The sequence below is a fragment of the Heterocephalus glaber genome, unplaced genomic scaffold (assembly GCF_053883595.1).
Source record: "Heterocephalus glaber isolate CG9 unplaced genomic scaffold, H.glaber_assembly_v1.0 deba00001689, whole genome shotgun sequence".
Taxonomy (NCBI): domain Eukaryota; kingdom Metazoa; phylum Chordata; class Mammalia; order Rodentia; family Bathyergidae; genus Heterocephalus; species Heterocephalus glaber.
In genome coordinates this window covers 2,437,501-2,455,641 of record NW_028258414.1, presented here as the reverse complement: position 1 = coordinate 2,455,641, position 18,141 = coordinate 2,437,501, and the positions used below count along the sequence as shown (strand labels likewise).

General features: G+C 39.7%; 1 protein-coding gene across 15 annotated transcripts in view; it reads right to left on the bottom strand.

Moving 5' to 3' along the window:
- Positions 1-18,141, bottom strand: part of Rnf111 (ring finger protein 111) — a 122,930-nt gene that overhangs the window by 53,900 nt on the left and 50,889 nt on the right. The window contains exon 1 of one of the 15 annotated variants that reach the window (XM_087198990.1): positions 5,334-5,355. The exons of 13 other annotated variants lie outside the window; for them this stretch is intronic. The gene's annotated coding sequence lies outside the window, so the exon portion shown is untranslated. Of the gene's footprint in view, positions 1-4,443; positions 4,630-5,333; positions 5,356-18,141 lie in introns of those variants that run through there. One more of the 15 variants, XM_021237155.2, reaches the window with a different exon arrangement.

The window sequence follows — 18,141 nt, the reverse complement described above, 5'->3', positions numbered from 1 at the left end:
GAAATAAGGATTGAGATGTATAATGGATGTTGGGAAATGAGAAGAAGGTGTTCAAATGGGAAGGTGAACAAGGGAGAAAGGAAGAAAGGGACAAGAAAAAAAGTGAAAATATAAAAAAAAAATGGAAATAAAGCTTTTGTGCATGGGGAGGGCAGGGAGCCTGAGGGGAGGAATGGGATAAATTTTTTTTTGGTACCAGGGATCAAACTCGGGACCTTGCGCTTGTGAGGCAGGCAGCGGCACCACTGAGCTAAATCCCCAGCCCTATTTTTTTAATTTTTTAATTTGTTTGCCATACCAGGGATCGAACTCAGGACCTTGAGGTTGCCAGGCAGGTACAGCACCACTGAGCTAAATCCCCAGCCTGGGATAAAATTTTTAAAAGAAGTTTGTTAAAAGAAACAGCAGTATTGCATTTTTAAGTTTAAAAAACATCAAAAATAACACAGGATCAATTAAAAATATTCTGAACTATGTTACTGGTTAAAATCATAATCTAGTATTTTATTTCTGTAGAAATTATTGGCTCATCTGAGTTACAAAAGAGGCAAGTATTATGAGATATATCTACCCACGTGGCCACTTTATAACTGGTTTGGTACTATACACTGTTTCAATATTGAGACCTAATACTAGTCTCTGATCTAACCCCATCAGCATACTAAATTACTCCTGAGTAGCTAATTACTCATAAGCAAAATGTGCACTAATGAAGCACATTAGCTAGAAAAGGCTAATTCTCAAAACTGAGAATTAAGAGTTAGAGGGCCAAGGATGTAGCTCAGTGGTGCCACGCCTGCCCGGTGAGCGCAAGGTCATGAATTCGAGTCCCCATAACAAAAAAAAAATAAAAGTTAGAATCTGCTGATTTACCTAATAAGCTTATGTGAGCAAAAGAGGGAAAATTATTATTCCTACAACTTCCAAGAACTCTATCTCTATAAACTGTCACACACTTATCAGTATGACCCTTTCATTATCAATGATGAATTCAAGTACTTTTCCACCCTCTTGGAGGCAAGAGCTGACCCCAACCCAAACTTCTGGGCTTAAGTGATTCACCTGCCTCCGCCTCCTAAGTAGCTTGGACTACAGGCACATACCACTGCACCTAGCTACATATTTCACAGTTAAATAAAACAGGTAACAAAAGTTAGGTCAAAAATCACATGATCCGCCTGCTGTGCAAGCGCAAAGACCAGAGTTCAATCCCTGGTACAAAAAAAGAAAAAAAAAAAAAAATCACATGATCATCTCAATAGACACAGAAAAAGCTTTTGACAAAATCCAACCTTCACTCATGATAAAAACCCTGAAGAAAATAGGTACAGGGCCGGGGATTTAGCTCAGTGGTTCTGGTGCCTGCCTCACAACCACAAGGTCCTGAGTTCGATCCCCAGTACCAAAAAAAAAAAAAAAAAAATAGGTACAGATGAACCTTAATCTGATAAAAGCCACTTATGACAAACTTATTGCCAACATTAAATGGAGAAAAACTAAATGCTTTTCCTCTAAAATCATGAACAAGGTAAAGATGTCCAGCTGGGCGTGAATGGCACATGCCTGTAAACCCAGCACTCGGGAGGCTGAGGAAGGAGGATCATCTCAAGTTTGAGGCCAGCATGGGCTACATAGTGAGTTCAAGGCCAGGCTGAACTACACAGTAAGACCCTGTCTCAAAAAAAACAAAAAAAAAAAGATAAGGATTTCCACTATCACTACTTTAGTTCAATACAGGTTTTTTGTTTTGGGTTTTTTGGGGGTTTTTTTCTCGGTACCAGGGATTGAACTCAGGATCTTGTACTTGCAAGGCAGGCGAGGCACCACTGAGCTAAATCACCAGCTCTTGTTCAACGTAGTATCATACTTCTTTAGCCATTTCAGCCTTGTCTGTAGGAGGGAGGGAGGGAGGGGGAGGGAGAGGGGGAGGGAGAGAGGGAGGGAGAGAGGGAGAGGGAGAGGGAGAGGGAGAGGGAGGGGGGGAGAGGGGGGAGAGGGGAGAGAGGGGAGAGAGGGGAGAGAGGGGAGAGAGGGGGGAGAGAGAGGGGAGAGAGGGGAGAGAGGGGGAGAGGGGGGAGGGGGGGAGGGGGGAGGGGAGAGAGAGAGAGAGAGAGGAAGAGAGGAGAGGGAGGGGAGAAGAGAGAGAGGAGAGGAGAGAAGGAAACTTTAGCAAGAGCAATCAAACAATGTAAGTTGGAGGCCAGCCTGGGCTACATAAGTGAGGTCAAGGCCAGCCTGAATGAGGCGCTGTCTCAGGGAGAAAAAAAGGGGAAAAGAGCAATCAGGCAAGAGAAATTAATAAAAGTGATATATATATATATATACACACATACATATATATGTATGTGTGTGTGTATATATATATATGTAAGGCAGAAATCAAACTATCCTTATTCACAGATGCATGGTCCTTTACATAGAAGACCAAAAAATTTCACCAAAAGAACAAATGAACAAATTCAGCAAGGTAACAGGATACAAAATCAATATACAAAAATCAATAGTATTCCTGTACACCAGTAACAAATCCAACAAGAAAGAAATTAGAGAAAAAATACTTTTCACAATAGGTTCAAGGAAAACTAAAAATTCAGGAATTAACCTAACCAAGAAAGTGAAAGATCTCTATAACAAAACTACAGTATTTTGAAAACAGGAGATCAAAGAGAACAATAAATAAGTCAGACATACAAGCTTAAAAATCATGATTTCATTTATATGAGAAATCAAAAGTATAAATAATTTAAAGAGCAAAATACAAGATAGGTAATAAAGATAGATCTTTTGCAAATGGGAAGGGGACCAAGAGATAGAGAAAGGGAGAAATGGAGAAGGGACGTAGAAGAATTCAGATGTGTTATGTCCATATACCGAGCCCCCATACAAATGTAGTAATTATGTACTACACACATGTACTGATAAAATTTTTTAAGTTAATAAAATTTTGATTAATTTTACACAACTACAGAAACAAGATTTTTTTTTTTGGTACCGGGGATCAAACTCGGGTCCTTGAGCTTGCGCAGAGAAACAAGATTTTAAAAGACAAATGTCATCAATCTGATATTTCTATAAAAGTTTTAGAGATTATCAGCAAATAACTCAAAATACATATTCACCTATCTTTTTCCTATAAGTGAAAAAATATTTGTACCTCAAGGATATTGCTTAGGTGACGTTCTAAATTTGTAGTTCTCTTGTGAACTGATAATTATTTTATTATTTGCCAATTGCAGTATATTAAAACACCTGACAGAGTACTCTCCCTACAACCTAACCGCTTTGAAACTACCACTCCTATCCAGACGAGGCAGCACATACCTGGATCCCAGCATTCTGGGAGGCTGAAGCAGAGGACTTCATATTCAAGTCCCACCCAGGCAAATTAGCTACTCAACACAAATCTGTCTCAAAATCTAAAACAACAACAATAAAAAATGCACCAGCGTTGTAGCTCAATGGGAAGGCCCTGGGTTCAATCCCCAGTACAACAAAACACAACCATCCACTACTCATAATAGCTACATATTCTAAACAGTCTGAATTTCATTACCAAGAAAGGTATTTCTTTCAAAAGGGCATCATTTTTGGAGGCTCAACTGCATTAGCAAAGTACTCAGACCTAAATTTCTTTAGAGATCTCTTAAGAATCTGCTAGGAATACACAATATAATTACAGACAGAAGGGAGAGAATTTTGATTAATGTATAAGCAAATAACCTGCAGCCTGATATTAGGTCAAAAAGAGAAAGTGGGCTGGAGATTTAGATCGGTGGCACCATGCCTGCCTTGAAAGGGTAAAGTCCTAAGTTTGATCCCCGGTACAAAAAAAAAAACCAGGAAGTGATCCTCTGAAAACTATTGTGAAAGTTCAATATTTAAATCCAATTTATGTAATCCAAGTACTTGAGAGGCTGAGGCAGGAGGATCACATGAGTTCAAGGCCAGCCTGGGCTACATAGCAAGACCCTGTCTCAATCAATCAATCAATCAATTAATTCATTCACTTTTAAGAGACTAGATCAAAAAGTAAAATGTAAAAACAAACCAATGGTGGGCCGAGGATTTAGCTCAGTGCTTTTGCCGCCTGCTGCATAAGCACAAGGACCGGAGTTCGATCCCCAGTACCAAAAAAAACCAGACCAATGGCCAGGCAAGGTGGCCCACGCCTGCAGTCCCAGCACTTGGGAGGCTGAAGCAGCAGGATCACCATGAGTTTGAGGCCAGCCTGGGCTACATAGTGAGTTCAGAACAGCCTGAACTACATAGCCCATCTCAAGAAACAAAAACAAACAAAAAGAGCTGGTCCTTAGAAGCATGATTTCCTTAAGTGGAGTAAGGATAGAGTGATAGTCATAAGAATAAAATGATGAGTTTTGATCAGTATTATATTTAGTTCTTTTGTAAAAAATGTGAATTTAAACTAAACAGGGTGGTACCCACCTGTAATCCCAGCACTCTGTGAAGCTGAGGCAGGATGATCTCGGAGTTCAAGCCCAGTCTGACTGAAAATGTTAACTCAATGTGAAGGCCCTAGATTCAATCTCCTGTACCCTCCGAAAAAATGTACTCTGAATTAAAGAACATAGCTACAAAACTAGACTTTAGTTTTGTAAAATGAATTCACAAAAGTATAACTTTACTACTAAGATTTGGTTTTTTTTCGTACCGGGGGGTCAAACTCGGGGCCTCGTGCTTGTGAGGCTGGCGCCGGAACCACTGAGCTAAATCTCCAGCCTTTACTATCAACATTCTGAAAGAAAGCCCAGTTCCTTATCAGTAATATAACTTAATCCTGGTAAAACTGTCATGGTTATCAAAAATAAAAGCACACACAGAAAAAGCACATTTTCTTCAATCATGGTAAATTATACACATTTTTCTCTCTCAAATATCCCATCAATCCCCACTAAACTGACAGTGAAAGAATTTTTTCTTTTAAATCCACAAGAACAATAACAACAAAAGAAACAGGTAAAAAGATGGCAACAGAAATTCTATCATCCAACTGATAGGAACTGCAAAAAAAGGAACGAGAAAACAATAGCTGAGGAGTTGTCAAGGCCCATACGGAACTAACTCCCAGAAGAGCAGGACTAGAGCCCTAGCCCAGCTATCTGGGTCCACAGAGACTACAAGCTCCCCCCATCCACTGCACTCCAGGCTGAGAGCCTCTGGGCCACTGCTTGCTTCAAGCACTGTCCGCAGGCTTGCTCACCTCCTTCAGACTGGGCTCAGGCCTCCTCGCCCCAGCCAGAGACCTTCCTCCACTAAGTAGTACTTTACAAGTTAAAAGAAACATCAAAAGTTTAGCCGGGCATGGTGGTGCACACCTGTAATCTCAGAACTTGAGAGGCTGAGGCAGGAGGGTCACTTCGAGTTCAAGGCCAGCCTGGACTACATAGAAAGATCCTGTATCCAAAACAAAAAAATTTTTTGAAAGTTTTCTGGAAAACCAAAAATAAAAATAAGGTGGAGGAGGGCTGGGGAAAAGGGATGAGGATGTAAAAAGAATTAAAATGAGGGCCAGGGATTTAGCTCAGCAGCACAGAAACTGCCTGGCAAGCACAAGGTCCTGAGTTTAATCCCATGTGCCTAAAAAAAAAACAAAAAAAAAAAAACAAAAAAAACCTGACAGATGCTTTAAAATACATTATTGAGACAAATAACATTTATGAACACAGTTTCAAAAAATGGCATTGCTATACATTTTTTTAAATCTCCTTAATGTCTGGCTTAATAGAATAAACCTGGTTTTTCATATCTACTTCTTTATTCAAGCTATAGTGTAGGCTGTTTTGGTTAAATTACAAGAATATAGGCTTCATACAAATATTTAGATGAAGAAAAGGAGTAGTATTTTTGCTGACCTTTCCAGTTAAATGTGCGTATTATTCTTCTTCGTTACTTCCCCAACACTTGACAAGAGTGGTTTTATAACAGCTAGTTGAAATGTGGAATCTGAAACCTTATTGACGACATTGTTTGTACCATTTTATTAGTTATCTACTGTTCCCTCTTGCACTTTACATAGATCGTTCACCCATGCATGATTTAATATTGTGCACACTGATCATTTGAAAAACTACTGAATTATACACATCTTCCAAAATTGTAATGACACAAGCCATTTAAAAAAATACCATGTTTATTATTATCACCACCAATCTCATCAGAAAAGCCTGAGAAACTGCCAAACTCATATTGGTGGACTGAAGTTTTCCAAAATTCTAATATTTGCTTGAAAACCCAAATTCTATCTTGGCAATAAACTTTTTAGTTGTTTATCCTGAAGTAACATACTCAATTCCTTTGTTTTCAAGAAAATATGCATAAATATCCAAGTTTATGTTACCACAGTTTGCCATTCTTTTAAGTAAAAATAATATTCCATAAAAAATGTGACTAGTTTACTAGTTCAACCACAAGTCAATCCACAAGTGCTCTTTCCTGAGGCAAGCATCATACGTTGGAATGCAGAAGTGCTTTCCAACATAAGTGACTTTATGATTTTTGTCACGCAGAACACTAAAAAGATGTTAATTTTTACAGCTCATAAAGTAAATTCCCTTTTTTTTGGCTGAGGCAGGGTCTCACTATGCAGTTCAGACTGGCCTCAAACTCGTGGCAATCCTGCCTCAGCCTCCCAAGTATTTGGGATTATTACACCTGGCCTAAGGTGAATGTACTTAATGTCAAACTGCACACTTAAAAATTGTTAAAATAAGGGGCCGGGGATTTAGCTCAGTGGTTTCTCTGCCTGCTGTGCAAGCACAAGGACTAGAGTTCAATCTCCGGTACCAAAAAAAAAAAAAAAAAAAAAAAATTGTTAAAATGAGCAAGGTACTGTGTAGGCTGAGACAGGAAGCTTGCTCGAGCCCAGGAGTTTGGGGCCAGTCTGGGCAACACAGCCAGACTCTTATCACTTTAAATAAAAAGTTTTAAATGATAAGTTTGTTATGCACATTTTATTGATTAAATAAGAAAGTCCATGCATAGTTAATCCCATCTGCTTCTCAGAAGACCCAGGCTAACAGACTCCACTTAAAGAATCATCCTCTCTTCCCCATCATGCAATGCCACATCTCATTTTCTATACAATACCACAATAGAAATGATTTTTTAGCCTATTTACTGTAAAAGTCCCCTGACTAGAATGCAAGATGGAAGACTGCTGGAACCCCATCTGTCTCGTTCACTGTCTGATCTCTAGCAACCCAAACAGTTGATTGGCACATAGTGCACAAGCAATGATTTTAATTGTGTTAAGAGGTAGAAGGAAAAAAGTGAAAAAAAATTGCTATATTTTTGGTCTGGGTAATTAAGAACGAGAAGATATTAATCACTAAGGAAAAAGAGAATATCCACAATGAGAATGAGAATAGTAACCAAATTAGGCAATATTGTCTAAGATTTCTTGCACATTTATCACTGTCCAACTTTCTGTTTCAAGACCTCTTGAAACACACAAAAAAATTGTTTTCTTTTACTTGGGGGCCATCATGCCCTTAAGTTAAAGAAGCTGAGCACAGGGGCCGGGTATTTAGCTCGGTGGTTCCACTGCCTGCCTCGCAAGCTCAAGGTCCCGAGTTTGATTCCCAGCACCAAAAAAAAAAAGAAGCTGAGCACAGAAAAGAACCAATGATTTTCTCCTCTGTGAAAGTGTTGCCAGGTATGGTGGCACATGTCTGTAACCCCAGCTGAGGCAGGATCACTGCAAACCAGGATGAACTACATGGTGAGTTCAAGGCCAGCCCAAACTACACAGTGAGACTCTGTCTCAAAAAACCAAAACTAACAAAAAACATGTTAAGATGATCTATGGTCTACTAAATTCACAGCAAATAAGAAAATATGACACAGGAAAGTAACTGCATCTTCCAGGAAGACTATAAAGATTTCTTGCACACCCTGAAATGTCTCCAGTCTCAAGGTTAAGAAGTAAATCTTCTGCACTGCAAGAGAAACCACCAAGAGAGCTAAGAGACAACCTACAATGTGGGAAAAAAATTTTAGCAGCTGTACGTCAGACAAAGGACTACTATCTAGAATATATAAAGAACTGAAAAAAAAAATCAGACCCCCCAAATTCAAAGACCCAATTCAAAAATGGGCATCTGAAATGAACAGACATTTCTCAAAGTAAAAGCAACAAATATATGAAAAAATGTCCAACATCACTGGTTATTCGAGAGATGCAGATGAAAACAACACCGAGATTCCACCTCACCTCACAAAGAATGGCTGCTATCAAGAAATCAACCAATAACAAATGCTGGCGGGGGTGTGGGGAGAAAGGAACCCTTCTCCACTGCTGGTGGGAGTGCAGGCTGGTGCAACCCCTGTGGAAATCAGTATGGAGATACCTCAAAGAACTAGGACTAGAGGTCCCATTTCATCCAGCTATTCCCCTGCTAGGAATCTTCCAAAAAGAATTCAAAGAATCATACCACAGCAATATATGTGCACCCATGTTTATAGTGGCACAGTTTGTAACAGCTAAAGCTTGGAAACAGCCCAAGTGCCCATCAACTGGAAACTGGATAAAGATGATGAGGTTTTTTTTATAAAATGGAGTACTACACAGCCATAAAGAATGAGAAACTAGAGACATTTATAGCTAAATGGATGCATATTGAGGCCATACTCTTTAAGTGAAATAAATAGGACACACATGTGTAAATACCAAATAGTTTCTCTAGTGTAAGAAATAAGGATTAAAATGATTAAAATGAATAACTGATAATTTGAAATAGGAACAGGTCCAAAGGTGCAGGGGTGGTGGGAGGGGAAGGGGAAAGGAAAGAAGGGAAAGGAGAAATTTTGAGAAAAGAAAAAAAATGGAAACAAAATCTATGTAAATAGGGAAGGGCGGAGTGTGGAGGGGGTGAAGGGCACACAGGTAAGTGGGAAAAGAATAAGAACCAAGATACATCATGTACAGGTACAAGCACCCAATGATAAATGTAAACATACTGTATACCTAAAATGTGCCAATAAAAGAATTAAAAGAAAAAAAAGAAATCTTAAAACCAGAGAACTGGCTCAATTCAGCTCACACACAGGTTTTGTTTGTCCTGCAAGATTCAAAAAAGAAAACTGATGGTTAACAGTGAAACACTGTAGGCATTCTCATTAAGATCAGGAAGAAAAATTATACAGTATCACTGTGAAAATGTCATTCAAAGAAGAAAATGGGAATAGCCCCTCATGGTAGCACACGCCTGCAATCCCAGCATTTGGGAGGCTGAAGCAGAAGAATCGCCACAAATTTGAGGCCAGCCTGGGCCACATAGTAAGTTCAGCAGCCTGGACTACATAGCAAGAATCTGTCTCAAAAAAAAAAAACAAAAAAGTGAGAGAGAGAAGGAGAGAAAGAAAAATGGAAATAAATACCAAAAACTATAAATTTTTCATTATCTAGAGAAAAGTTCAAACAGGAAAACAAAACAGTAAGGCTAGTTATGCACTTCTACCACAATAATACTCTAAAATCAATGATTTTATACAAATAGTAGTTTTAAAATAATGCAGAATAATAGCAAACCACTCACAATAAAGGTGAAAATATTCAATGTCTATCAACCTTAACATACACACAGGACTTAAATGAAAACAACTGTTAATTTTTCAAAACAGCAGCCAGGTGTGGCAGCACATGCCTATAATACCAGCACTCAAGAGGCTGAACCAGGAGGATCACACCAAGTTTGAGACCAGCCCAATATACATCATGAGTTCAGGGCCAGCATGAACTACCCAGCAATGCACTACCTCAAAAAAAAAAAAAAAAAAAAAAATCTGCAAAAAATTAACGGGAAATTCAATGGGATCCCAAAATACTAGCAAATTTCTTGAAATGAAGACCAGCATCTTATTTCTCTTCTCATCTGTAAATATTTTGTTATCAGTTGCTCAATAGAACGCAAAGCAGGGTCAAGGATTTAGCTCAGTGGTGCCATGCCTGCCTCGCAGGCGAAAGGTCCAAAACAATGCAAAGCACCTCACAATTTCTCCTTGCTTTTCTCAGATGCAAAATAAAATCTAGATGCTCTCTGGGTATAGAGGAAGGACAGGAAGTGTCCATGGATAGCTCTCTGATGATATATAATGTGTTGCCTGTTATCTGCTAGAGTCACTCTGGCCAATACTTTTGTTGTTGTTGTTTTGCAGTGCTGGGGATCAAACCTGGGTCTCATGCATGCCAGGCAAGTGCTTTAACTGAGCTACATCCCCAACCCAGTTATTTTTCGTTTTGCAGATGAGGATCTCATTATGTTGCCCAGGCTAACCTCAAACTTGCCATCCTCCTGCTTTAGCCTCAAGAAACTGGAACTGCAGGAGTGTGCAACAGCCTTGCCAGGCCTTATCAGTGTTTCCACTGCATTTAAAAGAGCTCCAGATTAATGAATTATACAGAATGTGAAGAGATTAGGGAACAATCATGGTTTGGATCATAGGTGGCCCCCAAAGGTGTGTTTCTTCAAAGTCGTGGTTCCCAGCTGATGGTGTCTTTAGGAAGTACAGCCTAGTGGAAGGAAGTCAGGGAGTGTGCCCTTGGAGGTGGTACTGGAATCCCAGCCCTTCCTCTCTCTTCCTTTGCTTCCTGATCACCATGAGGTGAGCAGCCTCATTCCCTATATGGTCCCACAACCAGGATGGACATGCTCACCACAGGCCCTAAAACTACTGGGCCAACTATGGACTGAAACCAAGAGCCAAAAGTTGATACTTAACTCCTTTAAGTTGATTAGCTCAGCTATTTTGTCATCGCAGAGGAAAGCTAACTCAGGAACCTAAACCCAAAGATGCTTGAAAGGAGCTGGACAACAGACATCCACGCAAGGAGATTCAGGAACATCCTTCATTCCCTGCTGCTCTGCGTATCAGCTCTCATCTTATGAAAGAAATGAAAACACAGTACAACGAAGTTGAGGACCATCTGGTTGAGAAAGTCAAAATGGAAGCTGCCCTGTAAGCAAGGAAAGCCGAGGATAACTGACTCTTCTGCAAAGTTTAAAGGGAACTGATCAACACTGATAGCATGATTACCTTTAGATTCAGATTTCCACATGGGCTTCTCAGCTAAGGCCTGCTCTGAGTGAAGAGTCCCTGTTCCTCAAGGACAAAATGGATCTCAAAAGATTAAGAGCAGAGAACTAGCTGATGGTAAGAAGCAGCAGGAGGAAGACTTCAGGACTAAGTTATATTATAAAATATTTTCAAAATATTCGAGGAAGCTAGAGAAAATGAAGACATTATAATAACCAAAAAGCTACAGTAAATCTACAAACTATGAGAAAACGTGGGCAATGAAATATTCCATGGGTATGTGATAAGCACTGAGAGGTCAGTGATCTTTAAGTGACCAAAGCCCCAGATGCTGAAGAATAAGGCACAACTGGAAGGCCACGTGCAACTTGCTGGCAGCTTCGAATAGTCAGTTATACATATACCCAATTGATAATCCAGCAATTGCACACCAAGGTTTAAAAACAATACAGGGCCAGGGATTCAGCTCACTGAGTTCGATCCCTGGTACGGAAAAAAAAAAAAATTTCTACAAAAAGATTTACATATGAACATTCATAGCTTTACGCACACTAGCTAAGAACTAAAGGGAAAATAATCTCCAAAATTATGTCATATAAAACAACAAAAAACTGATACATGCAAAAATATAGATGAAATCTCAAAATCCTGCTTAGGAAAAGAAATTAAACAACAATTATCTGCATGATTCCACTTATATGAACCTGGCGATCAGTCAAACCTAATCTGCAGTGAAAAAACTTGAACAATGGTTGGATCAACAAGAAACAGAGCAAAAGACTGAGTTTTTGAACTTTTTGAAGCTATTGTCAATTATCTTCAAAAGGTGTTCACCAAGCATGGTGGCACGTGCCTGTAATCCCAGCCCTGGGGAGCCCAAGGCAAGAGGATCACCCTGAGTTTGAGGCCAGCCTGTACTACACAGTGAGTTCAAGGCCAGCCTGGACTATATAGTGAGACTCTGCCTCAAAAAAAAAAAAAAAAACAACAAGGTGTTGAGTAACTTATGTGTATGCTTATGGCAAACTTTACAAATGGTGGTTACGATTTGTGCTGGCATGGTGACACATCTGGAAGCACAGCACCGAGAGGCTGTGGCAGGAAGATCACAGATTCCATGGAAGCCTGGGAAATTTAGCAGCTTAGTGAGACCCTGTCTCAAAATACAAAAAGAGGGCCGGGGATTTAGCTCAGTGGTTTCACCGACTGCTGCGCAAGCACAAGGACCCAAGTTCGATCCCCGGTACCAAAAAAAAAAAAACAAAAAGAAAGGAGTGGGAACAGCCGGAGATTTAGCTCACTGGTGTTGCTGCCTGCCTCACAAGTGCAAGGTCCTGAGTTCGATCCCTGGTACCAAAAAAAGAAAAAAGAAAAAAGAAAAAGAAGAAGAAAAAAGAAGGAGTGGGGGCCCGGGGATTTAGCTCAGTGGTTCCACTGCCTGCCTTGGAAGCACAAGGTCCTCAATTTGATCCCCTGTACCAAAAAAAAAAAAGGAGTGGGGAGGTTCCTCAGTATGAAGGCCCTGGGTATAACCAAGAACCAAAAATAAAACAAAACAAAAAATTCAACTCCAGTTAATGAAATGAAGCTGTAGCTGAGGTAAATGCACTGATGTCTGACCACTTACTTTATTTTCGTGGTGCTGGGAAGATCTAACTCAGGGCCCCAAACATGCTATGCAAAAACTACCACTAAGTGGTTTTGCTGCCTACTGCGCAAGCGCAAGGACCCAAGTTCAATCCCCGGTACCAAAAAACAAAACAAAAAACAAAAACTACCACTAAGTTACATCCCAAAGTCTGCCAACGTACTTTGAAATGAATTTTTGGGTTTTTTGTTTTTTGAGACAGGGTCTTGCTTTGTAGTGCAGACTAACCTTGAATTCTCAGCGATCCTCCTGCCTCAGCCTCCCAAGGGCTTGGATCACAGGCATGCACCACTGAGCCTAGCTGAAATTTTTACAGATAGGTAACAGATAGATGACCAGAAATGTTATTAACTACCAAATCATTAACTATAAAATCTTGGTAGCAGGAAGATGAGTCGTCATTGTACAATTCTAGTATCTCCAGTTTTTAATAATAAACTGCTAGGGGCCAGCGATGTAGCTCAATGGCCCTTCGCCACCAGGCAAGAGCAAAGTCCTGAGTTTTATTCTCAGTACCAAAAAAAAAATAATAAATTGCTAGTGAGAAAATATTCAATGCACAAAAGATCAGATATAAGAATATTGGGCCAGGGATTTGGCTCAGTGGCACCACGCCTGCCTCGCAAGTGCAAGATCCCGAGTTCGATCCCCAATTCAAAAAAAAAAAAAGGAACACTGCTATAAGATTCTCTACATATGAAGTTTTAAGAAGTTAAAACTAGTCTATGCTACCACAAATCTGATTAGTGGCAGCCTAACGGCGCAACTAGAAGGAGTGGACTGAGGATGGAGGAGCACAGTGGAGCTTTCTGGAGAAGGGGACATCTTGCTTCCTGGACTGAAATGTTTATCAAATGTGTACATGCATTTGTCAAAACCCATCGAATTGTACAGTAAAATGTGTTTCATGTGTATATAAATTATATATTAATTTGGTTGATTTTTAAAATACGTTCACGCTACAAAAGTTGGAACACAGAAAAAAAAGAGAAACTCAGTTCACCAAAATCCTACTACCCATATAAACTGTAATCAATCCTTCCCTCTCTTCTGGCAATGGCCAGGTCCACTAGATAAAAACACGTCACTGTCTCCTTAGGAAGCAACACAGAAGTAGTAAATTCCTGCATATTCCAATTCCTTACCGAGGTGATGCAAAACCTGATTTAAACTCCTACAGCCCCATTACTTCTGTCACTCTACTAACCATTCTGTGCCTAAATTTCTTCATCTGAAAAATGGAGATATTTATTTCAAATAGTTACTGTAAATATTAAACTAAAAAGTATGCACACAATAGCTTTTACTGTTGGTTTTAAAGTTAGTCACATTTTTTTTGTTTTTTGGGTGCCAGGGATCGAACTCGGATCCTTCCACTTGCAGCAGGTGGTGAAAAACACTGAGCTAAATCCCTGGCCTGTTAGTCACAGTTTTTAAGAACTCATCCAGTCCACAAGCTTCCTGCATTTCTTCCCATCCTTTTTTTTTGCGATGTCAGGGATTGAACTCAGGACCTTGCGCTTGCGAGGCTGATGCGGCACCACTGAGCCAAATCTCAGGCCCCTCTTCCCATCCTTTTTGAGGGGGAGGGTTCTAGGGAGCTTCTATTTGTGTGTAACCCCATCTCAAGCTAGTCTTCTACAAATGAACCTCAAATCCCTCATGAAGATAAAATGAAAACACCAAGTTGGGGACCAGGCAAGGTGGCACATGTCTGTAAAGCCAGCACTAAGGAGGCTGAGGCAGGAGGATCACTTCAAGCCTGGGCTACACAGTTGCGTTCAAGGTCAGCCTGAATTACAAAGCAAGATCCTGTCTCAAAAAACAAAAACCAGGGCCAGGGATTTAGCTCAGTGGTTCCGCCACCTGCCTGGGAAGCGCAAGGTTCTGAATTCAATCCCCAGTACCAAAAAAAACCAAAACCAAAACCAAAAATAAAAATAAAAATAATGAACCACCAAGTTGTTAAAGGCCAAAGCAAAGGTTAGAACAACAAAATAAAACCAGAATACTAAAGGAGAGAATATGGTATTTGTCCTAAGAATGGAAATCTAATGTGGGGAGCAAAACTCCCGAAAGAAACAATTTCTCCTTGAAGTCTAACAGCTATATTATTTGGATAAAAAAATTTTAATCTACATATATGATTTAGGTCAATCAAAATATGTAACCCTAGATAATAGTAATTACAGAGTATGTTCTAAAGAAAGAGAACATAAACCTAAGAAAAAAATCACAAATTACACTGAAAGCTGGACTGGAGAGAATAACTCTGGTTAGACCTCATGCCCATCAAGTGAACTTGACCAATAAAGAGAAAAATAACTACCGTGACATCTACCCTTGTGCTCACTGACTACGCCCAGAATGAACACAACACACAAGGTAAAATGCTGCTCTTCTCCACTTGGTCCCACTTGTCATGTGTCTTTCATGATGTGGCAGCTCGCAGTGCTGTCACATACTAATGTTTACAGCCACTTATTTTCCCCACATAATGGACCATACACACAAGCCTACTACTTCATCTGGTGTTTAACAATGAAAATACGATTTGTTCCAACATTGAAGAAAAAACAGAGCTGTTCATCTTTGAGAGACTGTAAGCCTACATTTTATATTTTATGGGCAAGTTTAGGGATTTCCAAGGTTATCTTTGACTAAATGGCACTTTTGCCTTCCATGGACTGTGAACGGTGAAGTGAAAAATTCTGGCAAGAACCAAAAATAGCAAATTAGGGGCTGAAGATATAGCACAACAGTAGAGCACTTGTCTAGCATGTGACAGGCCCTAGATTCAATAACCAGCACGAAAAAGAAAGAGGGGAGGGTGTTATCCTATCTGATTAATTTCACCTTGTTTTGTGTCTTGTTACTACTTTTCACTGCTCAGAGATAAACTTTCCTAAAGTATTTCATACTCTAGATAAAAACAGTAATCCTAATTTTAATACAGATTTCTACACGTGTAAGTCTAGTCTATACATGTTTAATTATATACATTTTTTTCTTTTTAAATCAAAATTTTGGTTCTAGTATACATAAACTATGAATTACTGCTATTAGGGATAATCAGAAAAAGTAACTGAAGATTAGTTAAAACAATAGAAGATAATGAATGTTATCATTATAAGTATCTAAGATGTACCAATAAATGTTTTGCTCCCCCAAAAAACCCCGAATGGCCAGGCGTGCACTCCTATAATCCCAGCAGCACTTGGGAGGCTGAGGCAAGAGGCCAGCCTTGAGCTACAGAGTGAGACTGTCTCAAAAGAAAAAACAATGAAGAGAAAAAAAGAATATAGTATTTGAAATTAAAGTTTATCAAAAACAGTTAAATCCAGCCAGGCATGGTGGCCCACGCCTGTAACCCAGCACTGGGGAGGCTGGAGCAAGATTACCAGTTTAATGCCAGCCTGGAGGATGCACAGTGACTTCAAGGCCAGCCTGAACTACACAGCAAGACTCTGCCCCATACCAAAAAAGAAAAAGAGAAAAAAACACCTTTAAATCCAGGCCTTAAAACTACTAATCCAGGATTGCTGTCTATGGGGAAATATATGTGTATCTGCATTGGAATAAAATGGAGTAATTCAAGAATCTTAGATAAATGTTTCAGAAACATCAACTCACTTATGGTAAGGAAGATAAACACAAGTTAGGTCATCCAAATTTTTTCCATTTCAAGTATTCGGGATCAGAACAAAACCTAAAATTTGTTATCCAGGGAGCAGAAATTAATGTTAATATTTTAGAAGATAATTACCATTGATAATATATTAGCTATCTTCTCATTTAATAAATATTTATTCAATAGCTCTCACGAGGCAGGCACTGTTCTCGGGACTGGAATGAGCACAGACAATATACAGCAAGCCTTTGCTCTCCTGGTGTGTGGTTAATTTGACTGCCAACCTGTGATCCTCCTGCCTCAATATCCCAAGTGCTGGGATTACAGGTATGCACCACCATACCCAACCTCATAAAACAAATTATTAAGTGAAATCATATTTTAAGGTAAATCCATGATGATGAAGAATATAGAAATTATTAGTGAAGTTCTGCCACTCTCTTGACTCACTGGTGTTTGATATTTATTTTTTCTAATGTTTTTCATTCTGTCACAGTGCTTCTGCATCATCAGTACAAATGTCAACTAATGTTGACTTAGTTACACAGCAAATAAGAACTCAATATTATTATGAAACAGTTTCAACCTGGCAGATCTGAAACAAAAACCTCCTTAAGAGTCCACAGATCAAACCTGGCGTGGTAGCGCACACCTGGGATCCCAGGACTGGGGGGTGGACCAGGAGGATCACAGCAAGCTCAAGGCCAGCCAGGGTTACATAGTGAGTTCTGAACTACATAGGGAGACCCTGTCTCAAAAAACAAAAAAAATCAAAGCCCTCACATGGCGGCGCACAGCTGCAATCCCAGCACTCAGTAGGCTGAGGCAAGAGGACCACTCTAAGGAGTTCAAGGCCAGCCTGGAACACACAGGAAGGCCCTGTCTCAAAACAAAACACTGAATGAAAGGACAGACCATCCCTGATAACTGCTGCTCTGGACATATATGTGAACATTGAGACAAAATATACCTCCAGGAAAAGATCTGGGTTGGAAAAAGCCAACAATGGCAAGGAGCTTTCTTCTTTCCTGCACACATCCTATTACTTTTTTAAGAAAGCATTTCATGGGCCAGGGATTTAGCTCAGTGATTCCGTCGCACAAGGTCCTGAGTTCGATCCCCATGCCAAATAAAAGCATTTCGCTAATAAATAAGAAACCTGGCAATGCAATATGCACATGTATCAATTCCCCATGATGAATATATTATTCACTGCAAGCATAGGCTAATAAAAATAAATAAAACTGCTACCAAAAGGAAGTAGAAAGATAAACATACTACTAAAAAAAGATGAGGTGTCATCACCTGCCTCACAAGCACAAGGTCCCAAGTTCGATCCCCAGTACCAAAAAAAAATTTTTAAAAATGATCCAGGTGTGGTGGTGCTTATAATCCCAGCACTTGAGAGGTTGAGGCAGGAAGATCCCTGTAACATAATGAGTTCAAAGCCAGCATGAACTACATAGCAAGGCACTATCTCAAGGAAAGAGAGAAAGAAAAAGACAAAAAAAGAGAAAGGGAGAGAGGGAGGGAAGCAATCAAACCACCAAGCAGAGGTGGATTTACAGCTCAGGGTAGTGTGTGTGCTTAGAGCATGTGAGTGATCTTGTGCTTGATGCCTGGCATAGAAGGAGGGGAAAAGGGAAAATATGAAGATGTATAGATAGATATAGATTTTTTTAATATACTACTCTATTTTTAAAATGACGATGATGATGATCAAACTGCAGCTCTGTACGTTAGGAAAGTGTAATACCATTGAAGTATATCTCAAGTCCTTCAAAGAATAATTTTTTTGTTTTGGGGGTGC